Here is a 15,655-nt window from a genome sequence, read left to right as displayed (position 1 = left end):
GTGTGGATTTAGGCTAAATTTTAGTATCTACCTGGCCGTTGTGCATAACCTTCTCTAAATCTTTTAATGAAATTTTTAGACAACTCAGAATTTATTTTTTAAAATTCTTACTAATGTTCCTTCATCGAACTGCATTCGTTAGGACATGTATAAATTAAAATTGACTCGTACCTTAACTGCAGCAGAAAGGTAGTTTTTAATTAAAATAAAACTGCAAATTGGAGTCTCTTTTGATACTTAAAGCTTTTGACCCCAGAATTACCGAAATTGGGAGAAAAGATTTCTTTTGAAACGTGTATACAGTTTTTAAATGCTCAACAAAAGCGATGCGCTTTTTGTTATCTTAAATTTATAATGTAGATATTGAAAATAAATGAGAAAATAATTCGCATAATCTTAACTAGATGAAAACTAGTAACTTAACTTAGTTTTAAACTTGGTTTTCACTGCTTATGTTGAAATTTGATTCCATGCCCTACCGCCCTTCATCAAACGAATTTTCGTTAGTTAAAATTTTGTTTAACTATGAACTAACGAAGCAATTGCTTATCATCCATGTTCAGAGTTCTGAAGAGCTCCGGAAACGGTAAAAACAGTAAAGTTTACTCAAATATCTTGACTGTGCTATTTACTTAAACAAATCGGAGGTAAACTTCTTCTAATTATAGAAAATATTACACCTGAAGCCTTGAATATCTTAATTATGGAAGCATTGAAAATATCAAGTAAAAACAATTTGTTCAAAGCATTTTTGGAAACTGCTCTTTATTTTTCTGTGTCGGTTAAATCCTTTTGAACAACGGCTTTTGTCGTGAAACGTATTGCTCAACTACAGGCCTAAAATTCTAAATCATCAGACATCTTGACGGAAAGACATGTGCTTTTGTCTTCAAGTTTTTAAGTTAAAAAGCTGCTTTCTGGTATTTCGTATGTTAGGATAAACGAGTTATCGCAAGTAGTTAGTGGGGGTGAGTTCTTCCGACTTTTTCTAACCTCTTACAGAGGGATGTCACGTGTATGGTAAAGGTTTTGATTACGAAGGAATCGCTAAAGTTGTATTTAACTAGCTAACGTCTACCAAATTTTAAACCTTTTTACTTGAATGAACTGCTGTGAACGTATTTCAGCTTCATTATATCTGCGTTTTAAGGTTCATTGGCCGCAACATAATTATTTGAATCCGGTCGATATGATTTTGGAAAATTTTTCTTCCGAGAGATAAAGCAAAAGTACAGATGAGAATGATTACAAAATTTAAAGGAAAGCTTAATTCCCAGACAATTAGGAAAGCTTTACGTTCTCATAATGATTCGGTGAGCAATTTTTACTAATAGTTTGTATTTACGATTGAAACTCGTCTATGAGCCTAGTAAATCAAATTACTCTCGTATTACTGATTTTTCCAAATAGTTTTGCGTAACTTTAGATTTTATCGAGTGATACGAATGGGTATTGTGAATAAATTTATCATAAATGTATTAATTCTATCCTGGATGCGACCCATTCTAAAATTCCCTTTTTATATAGATGTGTAGAAATTCGGCCGTTGGCTTGTTTATTGAGATTCGGGTTCTTTGTCTCCAATTTCAGAATGGTTGCATTTCACTTTTCCAGATCACGATATTTTCAAAAGAAGCGGCCTAAATGTTGAATATTACAATCTCGTTATGTTCTAGAAATCAGTCTATCTCAAATGGTCACAAATTCCAAATGTAGAATTTTCTATTGCAGCGATATATAAATTGTTTTAACTGCCCTAAGATCGTGTCTTGTTTCCTATTTAGCATTAACAAATCGATAGTATGACTATTTTACTAAATCGCATCTACATAAAGTGTCGGCGGACTGAAAATTATATACGGCATTTTTAAAGTAATTGCCAGGCTATGTTGAAGGATTGCATTTTTTTTATTGAAGTTCTATCCAGTGAAATCCGGTAATTCACACTGGTATTTACCTTCTGTTGTCTAAAATTCTTTTTCCTACATGCATCTTGGTTACTGTGGGCTATTTTCTAATTTTGGACGATTTACAAATTCATTTTATTGTGGTATCCAATAATCGCTCTAAATTTCTTGGCAAGTGGGAGCCAGAAATTGCTCTTGAAAATTGTATTTTTGAGTTCATGAACATAATTATTCGGAGGAATATCAACTGTTTAAATATACTTTGTTTGAATTGCTGAATTTATTAGCAGTTTCATCGCAAAGAATTATCAATGAATTGTTAAATATTAGCCGAATTTTTGACACCTGAAGTCTGCCAACTGTTCTTTTAGCTCTTCTGAAAATCCATACTAGCCCAACAATGGAATCCAAGCTGAAGGCAAATCGGATAATTTTGAAGTTGGTAATACGGTTCTAGAAATTTTGGGTGTTATTTCTCCAGACCAGATATCATAATTTTAATTTGACGAACCCACGATTTATTTAAAAGTAATGAAACATTCTCCTCTCATCAGATGAGAAAATACTCGATGCTTTCGATAGTTCTCTGGTATTCATTACCGAATCGTATTTTCTTATCACTTTATTCTGATGCAAATTCATAATCTTGCTTTCTTCTCGGAGAAGTTTTTAAATAGAATTCAACTGTTTAAATATACTTTGTTTGAATATACCTACGTCCTTTTTGTTTGGTAGAAAGGATTTGATGCAAACGTAATTTCAAACTGAAATACTGACGTATTAGTTGTGGTTTTTATAACGTGGTATTGGAAGTCTTGGCCTTAGTCGATGCAATTCCATTTATTATAAAGAATAAGTGGCTTCGGAATTATCACGAATTGCTCAAATTTTTCAGCATATCTTGCCTAAATATACATGTCAGTTTTGTTTTTTCAAAAGATGTTAATAATTTTCATCAGAAACTTGCTCAAAGAACAAGAAATTAAGTTTGAAATTAGTTTTACAAATGTTTCTAGCGAGATGCACAAGTATGAATTCTCATTTTGAACTTAAATGTTAAATGTTAAAATGTTTATTCATCCTGTTATTAGGATGTTTATTCATCCTGCTACTTGCATGAATTTTGTCGTCAAAAAATTTATCTGGCGGATAAATATCAGCAAGCTATATAGTGTCCGTATCGTTTCATTCTGTATCCCATTCTTAAAGCATCTTTTGGCAAAGTTGGTCATTAACTCGCACCCAGAATTCTGATCGAAACATTGTTGCAGAAACTATTTGAAGTTACTAAATCAATCTTTGCAGTCCATTTTTCTCCCACATCTTTCATTAATAGTTCTTTTTAATCTCATAATCACATCGATTATTAGAGATCGACGAAACCTGTCTGAGCTCCTGTGCCATAAAAAAAAAAAACCCTTCTGGAAACTTGTATGATCAATTAGTTTCAAATGTCCCCGTGTACCTTTCCATATCAAGCTGTTATTTCATACTTCATCGCTATATCTTAGATTCGCCATAATGCACGGAAATCAAAGTTTAAAAGTTGAATTTTACAGATTAGCTCTTTTGTTTAATCGCGTCATGATCACATCGGGTTTTATTCAGCTGCAATCTGAATGCTATCGCTTGTCTCTCGCTCTCGGAAGTTGTTTGACTTTTTCAATCTTTGTAAATGCTTGATCAGGCAAGTCGAATTTTTTACCATCTCCTTCCGACCTGTTATTTCTGCAAAGAAATTTCGTGCTTTAATCCACCGAGCAACAAGGCAAATGAAACAATGAAGTTTCTTGGTACCTTTCTAATACATTCGCTTGTCCAAGTTCCAATACGATATCAGAACTGGAAGGGATGCAACAACTTGCCGAAGGATTAAGAAATTTCCTCATTTCTATCTAATTGGTTTGGTACGTCACCCAGCCTTAAGTTTTGGATATTTTTAATGTTTTAAGTTATGATATTTAAGCAGTCTTGATTTTTTTTTTGTGCTAAATTATAGAACCAGTCATTCAATGAAATTGTCAAGTATTGTATTAATGTGTATCCTGTCTCATCTTGTTACAAATTTAAGGATTTTCCTCAAGCTTTTATATTCTATGCATTAACACACTGACGTTGAACCACCAGTGCTGACTTAGTTTCGTGTCAATGTTATCCATATTTTAAAAACTGTTATTTTAAATGAATTTTCTCTTGTACATCAATCTAGATTTATAGATGTCTCACCGAAAATAAGTTTCGTATATGTATGTTTCCTTTGTGCATTTATGAATGTTTTTATATTGTAAATAACTTCATTTAATCATGGGCACATTGTTTTACTCGGAATCTCGCATTTTTGTAGCTTCACTTTTTGTTGTAAAGAATTTTAAAACATTCTATTCGCTTATTGTAAAAGTTTATCCTGTTGCAAATAAATCGTGCTTTCTATTCATATTTAATTCAAGCTGCCCAATTTTGTCTCGTTTATCTCCTTGGGGTTTCAGACAATATTTCTGTAACTGGTGTTTTAAAAATGAAGATTTTCAACATTCTAAAACTTCAAGAAAAGATGTCTACATTTGTAGCTCATTCCGTTTTTAAAATTAATATTTTACCTTAGCATAGTTTTATTAAGTTATGCAAAATGTTTAGTTTTGACTTTCATTCCTTAATATAACTAGCATTCATGAGCACAAATTTAATGCTGCATATTTGAGTGCTGACACTGGCATAGCTGGAAGGCAATTGGCACATTGTCACCAAGCCCTTCAGTGTTCGAAAGTATATTAGACTTTTTAACTATACTTCTAACTTAAAATTTCTTGCTCTCTAGATAGTTTGAAACGGAGCCCATAGTGTACATATTTAATTTCTTTCCATCATATTTAGCCACTAATTAAATGTGTACGTTGAACAATCGTGATCTTCTGGCAAATCTATTTTCTTCGTACTTGGCGACTTAACATCTGACAATGTATGCATTGATTTCTTTATAGGCCGGTAAACTCATTGAAAGAAAACGAAATTTATAGCTGACTGGTAGCAAATATGGTGTATACATGGATAGATTTAAAGGAAAAAAAACTCGGTAAAACAACAAAGCTCTACCCAGTTGGTTGAAATTTTTATCACTTAACCGATTAAGATGTATTAGATATATCAAATGAATAAACCTATTTCCTACTAAATATTTGGCATAGTATAGCCAAACCAAGTTCTTGCATCATAAAAATGGAACTGAACTTGCGAACTGAACCGTCATAAATCTGAATATTCTCGGGAACTGTAGGAATAGGGCTGAAAGGGAAGCCACTTAAATTGAGTATTTCACTTTATATAGAAATAAATTCATGAAGATCTAAAGTACTTGGAGCTTCTTAACGAATCGTAGTTAATTTTATCGATATATGGTTAGTTTACAGGAATCTAATAAGCATAAAAGTGAAAATCGTAAAGTAACTGAATAAATGCTCGATTTGCTCTAATTAGCATTGGCTTCGGCTATCCACTAATGAGGGAAAAAAACTTTAATAACAGTAAGCAAGTCGTAAACATGACAATGAGAAATTTTCCTATTTAAAAGTTTCTAAGCATAAGTTGTTGTCTGTAAGTTGTATATCTGAATACGTCGAAATTCTTTCAAAATAAAGATTGCAAGTCTAATTTCAGGAAGGTACTATATAATGCAACTAGTTTCTCAATGACGTCGTCAAATCAGTTTCATTCAACTTTCCTTGGCATAGTAATGAGTATGTATATGAAACGTAACTAGAAATACTTTTCTTTCGGGAGTTTTTAATAAATCATGTCTTAAATTCAAGGCTCAATTTCTTTGCCCTTTTATATTCGATACAATATCTTGAAAATTTGTTCGGTAGTTACGAGAAATTTACCTAGATTAATTTTAGTTTATGAAATTGATTATTTATTCGCTGTTGTACTGGCTGGGCGATAAATGCAGAGTTACAAGTCGTAACCAAAACGTATTGAAATAAATGCAATAAAATTAAAATCCAAAATAGATAAAGTATTCTCATTCTTGTAAATTCAAACGCCTGTTTCAAAATTAGAAACTACTCGTTTCAACTAGAGTATTCTAGGTGATAAGGAAATTGGAAACTGCGTCTTAAAGTAAATATACTTAAGAATTTTTGCAGAATACTTGCAATAGTATTTTTGCTTTGGCAAACATTCGAATAAATTTGTCTTCTACTCTACAAACTTAAAGAATTTATTTTTATTCGCTTATCCGGTACTATGCAATGGTGAATTTAAATCGGTTTGAAAATTCTCGTGAGCGATGATACTAATATGAAAATTGTAACTTTAAAAAATTATTGTACCTGTTACTCCCCTCCCCCATTTTTTACTCTAAACAAATGATCCTTTATCTATTAAATAGTTCAGTCTTGCTGTATATCTTCCGTGCTGTGATTGTAACATTTACACTGAATTTGTTTTGCAAAAATCTGTTCATCTCAATTTGTAATTTTCTTATCTGTGTTTTTATTCTTTGTTGGATAATTCTAGAACTTCTCCCATCCAATGTAAATCAATCCAAGCCTAATATATTCTTAAATTTGACTTGTGATGCTTAATTTATTCCCTGTTCATAATATTAATAATGTATCCATTAACACGTTGACGCCGATGAGTACCTGCCCTAATGACTTTATGTCAATCTCATGCACGTTTAAAAATAAAGCAACTTGGATTCTATCGCTTTTTAGAAAAACCCCATCGATTAAAAATGAGTATTCAAGAAATTGTTTTATGTATGAATAACGAATAAGATTATAGAAAGAAACGTGTCGGCTTCAACGTGCTAATATTTAAGTCTTTTTTACTCTTGAAAAATATGTCCAATTTCCACTTTTTATAAATTTGTAAATCTGACTAAATGTATCAATCTATATGTAAATAAAGATTTTGATTACAGAAACGAAATGTGTGTTTATTTTTAAACGTCTCTCCTAAAATCTAATTTGCGAAAGGTTTACAGTTCAATTCTTAAAACCAGATAAAATATCGTAATTATTTCCAGATCCTGGAATTCGGAATGAATGCTATGTTGGTAACCGATTATTAAAATGTTTCTTTGCGATATTGTCGATGATATCATTGGCTTTCATTTTGTTATTCTGCATGTTGGTTTCCAATTCACCTGATATAATTTGCTAAATACAGTATTGAAGTATATTTACTGAATATTTCAATAAAATCTCACCTTCTAGTAAGTTACTTATAAATCAAATTACAGTCCTAATTTTCTACATAAACCCCAATAAAATGTGTTAAGGAATTTTAAATAACTCCTTGCGGCTTTCGGAAGTCAATAGTTTAAATCGGCTGATAGCATCATAGATAAAATGCTATGATACAATTATTAAAAATTCTTAAGTCGAGATAGAAGCAATTCCGCACGACCTTCCGTACGTGTAAGACCTAGTGGCATTTTCGGTAAAGTTCCGGCTTACTCACATGATTGTTATAGGTTTGATTCCAGCTAACTAGTACCCCCTCCCCCTGTCAGTTGCATGACTTGTCTGCTTAATTCACATTTTAGCTAATTTTCAAATATGTCGATAAAATTAAATATTATTCGATTTTAATTTTTAGTTCCAATTAAATAGTTTTAATAAAACCAAAATTTGTATGTATTTCTTTTTACCAAACGAGAGTTGATGTTAATTGAATAGGCTGCACAGGAATTCTGGATTCAGAATTTCTCTGAAACGGCATGTCCAAAACATCTTTCAAATTGGTTTTCAAAATGTCTCTTGTAATGTACAGTCATTAATTGAATTAAAACTTTATATTTTAAGCCAGTACAATAGTTCTAAAATCAAGATGGGAAGTGCTCGTTGATAAGACATAACGCTTATCAGAAATTAAGTAAATTTTAATTATGTATTCTATTTTCTCAGAATTGATTATTTGATTGTAGATTTAATGTATTAAAATTTCTTTCAATAAATTGGAAAGCCAGAATGTCCAGAAAATGTTAATTGTAAGCTGCAATGAAATAAATGACGGAAAAGATGGTCATGTATGGTTCTTCGGGCATAAAAACGCAACACAGGCAGCTAATGACTTTAACTTCGATCATTTTCACATGGTTCACAGCACTAAAATTAAGCATTTATCTTAGAAAAAAATAGAACCCATTTTTGAATTAGCTTCCCTCTGGCAAAATCCAAAGATACGATGGCATGATGGTTCCCGTAATGAATTGTGCCTGCGCTCTGCTACTATCGGCCACCTTAAGACGTATGCCTTCTCTTGACCTAGCTCTTAACCATCCACGTTGACATCTGTTAAAATATGCATGTGATTTCTACCAAAAAAATTACTTATTTGTTCATCGCCAAATTTATTTGAAAATTACTAAAGTCTTTTTAATTCGATTTCTTCACTGCTTATATTTTCATTATTTGAAAGACATGGGCTTCTTCAAAACATGATTTCCGAATTTATTGAAATTATTACAAAACATAATAAAATAATCAATATCCATCCTGCAGAAAGGTATGAACTCCATTACTTCTGTTACTTTTTTTTAAGACAAAAAATATTTGATTTTCATTCTTAAGCTAAAAAGCAGTCCCTAAAACTTGAAGCATTTGGAAGGTGAATTCTCCTAAATTTTTTAAAGAAAAGTTTGAAAGCTACAATAAAAGCTGGATTAATCCTTCTATGGACTCCTATGCGATGCCCTACCGCCTCCCCCTTCACCTTTAAAAAACTAAAAGCAGTTTTAAATAGCAATTACAATATTAAGTCAATTTTACAAAATGAAATTTAAAAAAGATTGCAGGCAAGTCCTAAAGTTTGACTTCAGTATTTAACGTATAAAAAAAAATAAAAGAATGAAACTTAGTTTTATAAAAAGTATTGAATAATAGGATCGGATGTGTTATAATTAGAGCTATATTTTATAGTAAAATAACTTGAAAATGTTAACAAAACTATTTTAATAACATTCCTAAAATTAATTTAAACAGTCCTTGATTTTTATCTGAATAAGTACGATTGCACAGCTTTTTGAAAGTTATTTTGTTTCATTTAATTATAATGTACCGCAAAAAACCTCGCAAGCATTCTTGAAGTTGTTGGCCTCCTAGGCAATTGCCTACTTTGCATTAACCCTTTGCACTCGGAAAAATGATTCGATGCATAATTCACTTAATACATGGACATGTTTATTACACCAAAAAATAAATACACGCAACTGCTTTAAGTTGTTTCCTTGAAAAATGAATCTACATTTAACATTCTGTAGGTAATTAAAATTTTAAAAAAATTGTAAAAAGGATGCACCGTCTTGAACGGTGGCGACATTCGATTACAAAGGGTTAATAATCCGGCCCTACCAGTAATGAAACATCTTGGATCCCTTCAATAAGCTATTATAAATTAATTTTTGCCGTAAGTAGAAATACCAGTCAAATAACTTAGACAACAGAACCCCAGAAGACAAACTAGTTTCGTTTGAAGCTCGAACAGAGGTCTCCCATGATAAATCCATACCTCTAGGTAACTACATAATCCTTCCCGAAACTTTCATTAGTATAAGCCAATAGTTGTTGAAATTTCCTTTTCTCTTTATTTGTAATTCATAAATATTTCCATATCTGTTTAATAAGATTAATTGAAGTCGCACTTAAGTATCTTTTTATTCTGTTCTGAAAATGAATCATTGACATTTTGATTTGAAACATGTCATGAAAATTTACAAGATACCATTTTTATATATTCACGTAATTGTATAAACTGTTCTTGCTTTAAGGTTTTATTTTTTCATTTGGAAATAGTGATTTTTCATCCCTGGGTAAAAAGTACCTTAATTGGAAATTGCAGAAAGCTAATTTTAAGAATGCTGATCATTAGAACTTGTAAAGAAATTCATCACTAGATGGCACCATTGTCATCCTGGTGTTTGCAATCAATTTTACTTAAATCGGATGCAAGTGTATCAAAAGTTATTAATTAGTATTAACTAGTAAAATTCTTTTTTCTACCCACAATCACACATAGGAAATTAAGGGTGTAATATTTAGTTGCTATCGTGATCGATGATGTTTCTATACTGGCGAATTCGCTGTCGTAATGGAGGTTCCCTACCCATTTTCGTAATTAGACATTTTCACGTTTCTATAAATTTTATCAATAACACATTTTTTTTATGAATACTTAAGTAAATTATTGCATTACTTCCTTATTAGATTGATATAAGAAAACTGGAAATGAGATATTGGGAAACAAATTGAGTTATTCCACTTTCATATCCTTTTTAAACTGTTTCACTGTTCCTGGTTGTATTAAGAGTCATGTATATACAAAGTACTCCTCTAGAAAATGAAAAACAGATCTGTGTAAAGATATAATAAAAACCAAACGATTAGAAACTAACTACATTTTCAAGGGGGAAAACTGGCTTCAAAAACGAAGGCTAGCTTTTGTCCTATTTGGATCTTTAGATAAGTTTTCAAGGCATAGTTCATTTGAACTTCTCAGATAATCTACGCGAAAATGTTTCAAATTCTTTTCTGGTGAGTATTGTTCGTGACGATTCTTACTGATAAATCTCTTCTGTTTTGTAAATGTTGACAAAACCCATCTTATGCCGATTAGATAAAATCGGGAATTGCATCTTTTGCTTAAAGTGAATAACTTGGATTTTCTGCAATTTTGAATTCTCGTGAAGCTTTAAATTTTTAAGTTAGGATAGAGAAAAACTGATATTCCTCACCGAGTTTTTCGACTCAAGGAGCTTTTTGAACTAAGTTCCTTATCCAAAAGATTTCTTGTGCATAACTAGTAAAATTTTAACTGCATTTCCACCGTGATTTTATTTATTTATTTCTATTTAAATTTGTTTTTCTACTCTTTTCCTGCATGAAAATAGCTGTGTAAAATGTTGCTATTTTTTTTTAAATATTGCCAAAAATTTCAGCATAAGGAAAAATTACGGAACTGCTAAATGAAATGAAGATTGGAGACTTCTGATCTGACGATAAACACATTGTGTGTGGAGGGGGGGGGGTAGATTTTGAGATGTGATATATATAATGTTTAACCATGGATAGCTGGAAAGAAGGGATTCACACTAAAAAAAAATCTCCAAATGCTCAAACTATATAAAGATACTAGACTGCTAGGCCCAAGTAGAAATGAGCGGAGAAGATGCAGACAAATTGCTTTTGTTTTTGCTAAACTCAGAAAGGCAGCGAGGAAAAGTTATTAACATAATTTCATATTAAAATATCAGTTTCTTCTGGATTAAGTAGAAATAGGGTTACTTCAAAAAAAAATCACAATTCATTCTTTTTTTAATTTGTTTTTTATTAATGTGTTTTTTATTCTTTTTTTATGAAAATGTATTTTTTTTTTTACGTGATCTTATTTTCTCATTCAGCATCTCTTCATTTGGAAGATTTTATCCTGGTTGAAGATTTTCAACTGACGAGGAACTTGTTAAAAAAAAAATACCGTAGTGTCATCTAGTGTCCGTTTCTAACATAAATTCTCGCATGTAATATTTTTGGAAGGAAAAAGTTGCATCGCAATGTAAAATGAGTATTGAGATTGTTAAAGTTAACAGAGTCTTCTTTTCAATTCTTTAACATTTGAGCGAAATTTTTTTTGAAAAAGAATTTTCTTTACTTAAAACATATAAAATTTTCTGAATAGCTACTAAAATTTGTTAAATATTATTTATAATTTCATTTTTTTTAGTTGGTAGTTGTGGGATCGTAGAAAAGTTTTTCGGGTGAAAATAGTTATTCCATTGACGACCATTTTTGTAATTAACAAAAATAAGTTTCAGAGAACTTATGTATGCCTTATAAAGCACCGAGTTAAAAATAACATGCGATTTATTATAACTAAGATCAATAGCGTTTATATAGTTTTTCTATGATATTCATTGACTTATCAATTAATAGGTATAAACGATTTTATCAATGTCCCCCCAAATTATTGATTGATTTTCTTGTATTAAAATAACATCTAAAACATTAATGATTGATCAGGAGCAAAGCTGAAGTCTCATCTGAGCTGAGATTTCGAAAATATGCTACAATTATTATGTAAAATTTATTTCCATTTAATTACTTCGATTGAATCAACAAGCAAATGGACTTCAGAGAAAAATAAATATAGCGCTTGCAAGAAAGGAATTTTATATCAAAGCTTGTATACAGCACATAAATAAGCATTAGAAGAGAGATTTCTATGAGAAATATTTTAGTTTTTATTTTCAGGTAGACTGGATTTTTTCAATAAATTCCTTTCATTTTCTACTATATAGTAGTTTTATCTTTCATAGATTTTCGATTCGAATGAGGCTCTTGAATAAAATTAAAAAAAAATGTTCCATCAAATGTAAATTGTTCGATAATTACTTCAGATATATTTTTTAAATCTATTTCGTGAAAAGATATCTAAAAAGACTAAATTGATTGATTTAAGCGCAATCGAAATTTGCTTTTTTTAGTACAATTCTTTTTTAAAATCAAAAGTAACATTGTGCAAAAGTGGCCTAGCAAGCCTCGTTAGACCTTCTCAGAATCGAACTGACATCACCCCTTGGGACTCCGAATGTTACCCCTCGGGATTCTGTCTCACCGGGCACCTTAACAACTAAGCTACCAGGCCACTGGTTATGGATGTTTATTTAGCGATAAAATACTGAAAAACAAGATGTCAGTGAACTCGACCATCCTCTATGACCTTACTTTACAGGCCACGGTTCACCTGTCCAATAGCTCGTTTCCTATCTTGACGTCACAGCGAACCCGGTGGAAAGAGACCTGACCCTCCCCTAATATTTCTCTCTATTATATTTGAACACAGTTGAAGAAAAGAAATGTTAGCAGTTTGACATATTTGCAATATCCTAATGAAATGAAGTTTAATTTCTCTAATAGATGTGTCCTCCCTATGAATTTTTAAGAATGGCAAATTATGTTTGTAGGAAGGAATATAATAAGAGATGTAAGGAGGTAATGGATACAATAGACCTTTGCACTAACCAGTCTTGTGGAGTGACAATCGCACATCTCTTTCCTAGAGACTAATTGAAATTCACACCTTACTAGTGGAGTAACTGAAATTGGAATTTAGGGATGCCGTGAAAAACTTTTTGAAATCAAATATGGCTAGGAATGGTTATAAAAAATATTTATTAAAATTGTTAATATTTTTCTAATAAAATATGTAAAATAATGCGCGAAAGGCAATATTTTTAATAATAATGTTACTTTTTTCGAGACATGTCGAATATTTCCTCTTGTTCGGGAAGGCAAAACTCTTTATGAATATGAGGAATTTTGCTCTTAGTCTTTGACTGATTTGAGACAGTTCTCCCCCCCCCCTCCCACTTTTTTTTCAGAGGCAATTCTTATCCAATTTCTTTCCTTAAATAATTTCAACAAAAAAGAAAAACTTTTGGAATATCAATGACTTGCATAAAAATTATTTTTTAAAAATAAGATTGATACTTTGAATAGCTGTTTTAGAAAAAATCTTTATTTGGAGAAGTTAATTACATATGTTGTAATGCGTATTAAATTAAGAAAATGTTCTTAAAATGTAAAAAAAAAATAATATTTAATAGCGCCCATTACCTTTTTCACCATATTTATTGGTTACATCCACAGAAATACATACATTATATGCATATTACATGTATTTCTGCGGACATATATATAAAGATAACTAAAGAAATTTTTTTCTTGATTTTTACATAATATGACGCATTAAGTGCTTAATAGCATAGTAAGAACCACTTTTTATAGCATAGTAAAAAATGCATGTATGTATTTTTTTACGTCGTAAGGTTGACCAACAGGGTCCACAATTGGATACACACCCATAATTTGGAGACAAGACTATATATCGAATATCATTCATCTAAATACATTGGTATAATTTTTTTTAATCGGGAAAACAATCAAATACATTTTGATTGTAAAAATTTCATCCATTTGAATTCTTGCTTTTATATTTATCTTATTTACATGCATTAAGACTGACTTAGTCTTTATAGATTCATTGCTGTTTTCTAAAATAACAGGAATACTTATCACTAATAAAAACAAGTAATATAAAAGAAATTTAAGTCAATTCCTACTTTCGCAATAATTGAACTCGCATTCTTCACCTTCACGTGAAAAATACTGAAATCCTTGCATTTTACCGATTGAGCTATTGCCTGTTTATTTCAATTTTCATTACAAGCTGCTAAAACTATTTAAAGTATTAAAAATTAATTAAATTTAATAATTAATGAATTAATATTTGAAAAAAACTGTATTAACATCAAGTGTCATTCACTACAAATTTAAAAAAATGTATTTGAACTTGAGTGGACGAATAAAAAGTATTTTATTAACAATTGAAAATTTGAACAAGATATATAAATATATATAGGGTGAGTGTGAACAAATAGCAGGAATTGAATAAGCAAGAGCCAATTCATTTTAGTGATTTTTTTAAAAGCTGGTTCTTCCTCAAAAGTTTTTTTTTTTTTTTTTTGAAAAGTCTATTGTATGTCTGTCTTTCTATATCAGACATATGTACGTAAACATAATTAAGATCAGTTGTTTAATTTTAAAATTTGGATTGTAAATGAGAAAATATGCTTACCAATCGAAACTATAGTTCGATTGCTGAAAAAAAAAATGTTATACTAGTACGATTTCGATGTTCTTTAAAAGAATTTGAAAAAAAAATTTTGAGGATTTTTTTTATTTTATTTAAAAGGATAATTACTAAACTTCTCAAAGACTTAAAAAATATCATGTTTTTAGTTGCCTGATTACTAAATATGCACTTGAATTTTTGTTTATATACGAATTTTTAATTTTTTTTAATGTTTTCTTTAAACATAATGATTCTTAAAAAGTTAATTTCACTTGAAACTTTTCAATCTTATGTCTCTTCTTCTTATTCTTTGAACAAATGATAACGAAAAATATGACTAGTAATATTTTCTTTATTGTAATTGGTCTTCATTCTTTCTTTTTTTTCACTAATTTTAAACACTGACATCAGACAACAACCTACATTTTTCAAACGGCATAGATTAAAACTTTTTTAATGCTTAAATTCGTTTTCATACCTGCTGGTATGGTGTGGAAGTTTGGAGGGGGGACAGCTCAGGTGTCGTCCTCGTCATCTGACTGAGATTTAAAATTACGAAGTTTGCCCCAAAATAGCCCTAGTGTTGTTTTAAAACGGGGCGTTAATATAACTAAACTAAAAACCGTTCCCATATGGCTAGTATTTTTATTGCTCCTAAATTTTATGACAATCAGCTGGAAAAAGATATAGATTTAAATACTTATATTTCTGTTAGTAATACAAAGGAAAACTTTTAATTAAATAGGGCCCTTTAATAATAAAAACGTGCTGAAATTTACATATTTTACTTTCAAAATTTACCCTAAAAGTCTTACGAATGTATCTCTCACTTCCCTTCAGTTCCTTTCTGCATTTGCTGCATCTTAGATATACTGCTAATGCTTTGATACAATTATATTGATAGCAATTTTGGCATTGGGAGTTCTATTCATCGTATTAGAATTTAATAATTAGTAAAATTTAATATGAAAAAAATTCCGCCTTTTCATCATAAACTTACTAGTTCTAAAGTAAAAATTGTAGACTTTCGCACAGAGGAAGGACGGAGACAATTTTATAAAATTAGTATGAGTAAAAATAATTTCTTGCAAAAATGTCGATTGCAACACTTAGCTGCA

This window comes from Argiope bruennichi, chromosome X1 (genome assembly GCF_947563725.1).
Source record: "Argiope bruennichi chromosome X1, qqArgBrue1.1, whole genome shotgun sequence".
Lineage (NCBI taxonomy): Eukaryota > Metazoa > Arthropoda > Arachnida > Araneae > Araneidae > Argiope > Argiope bruennichi.
Note: the sequence above shows the minus strand (reverse complement) of the source record.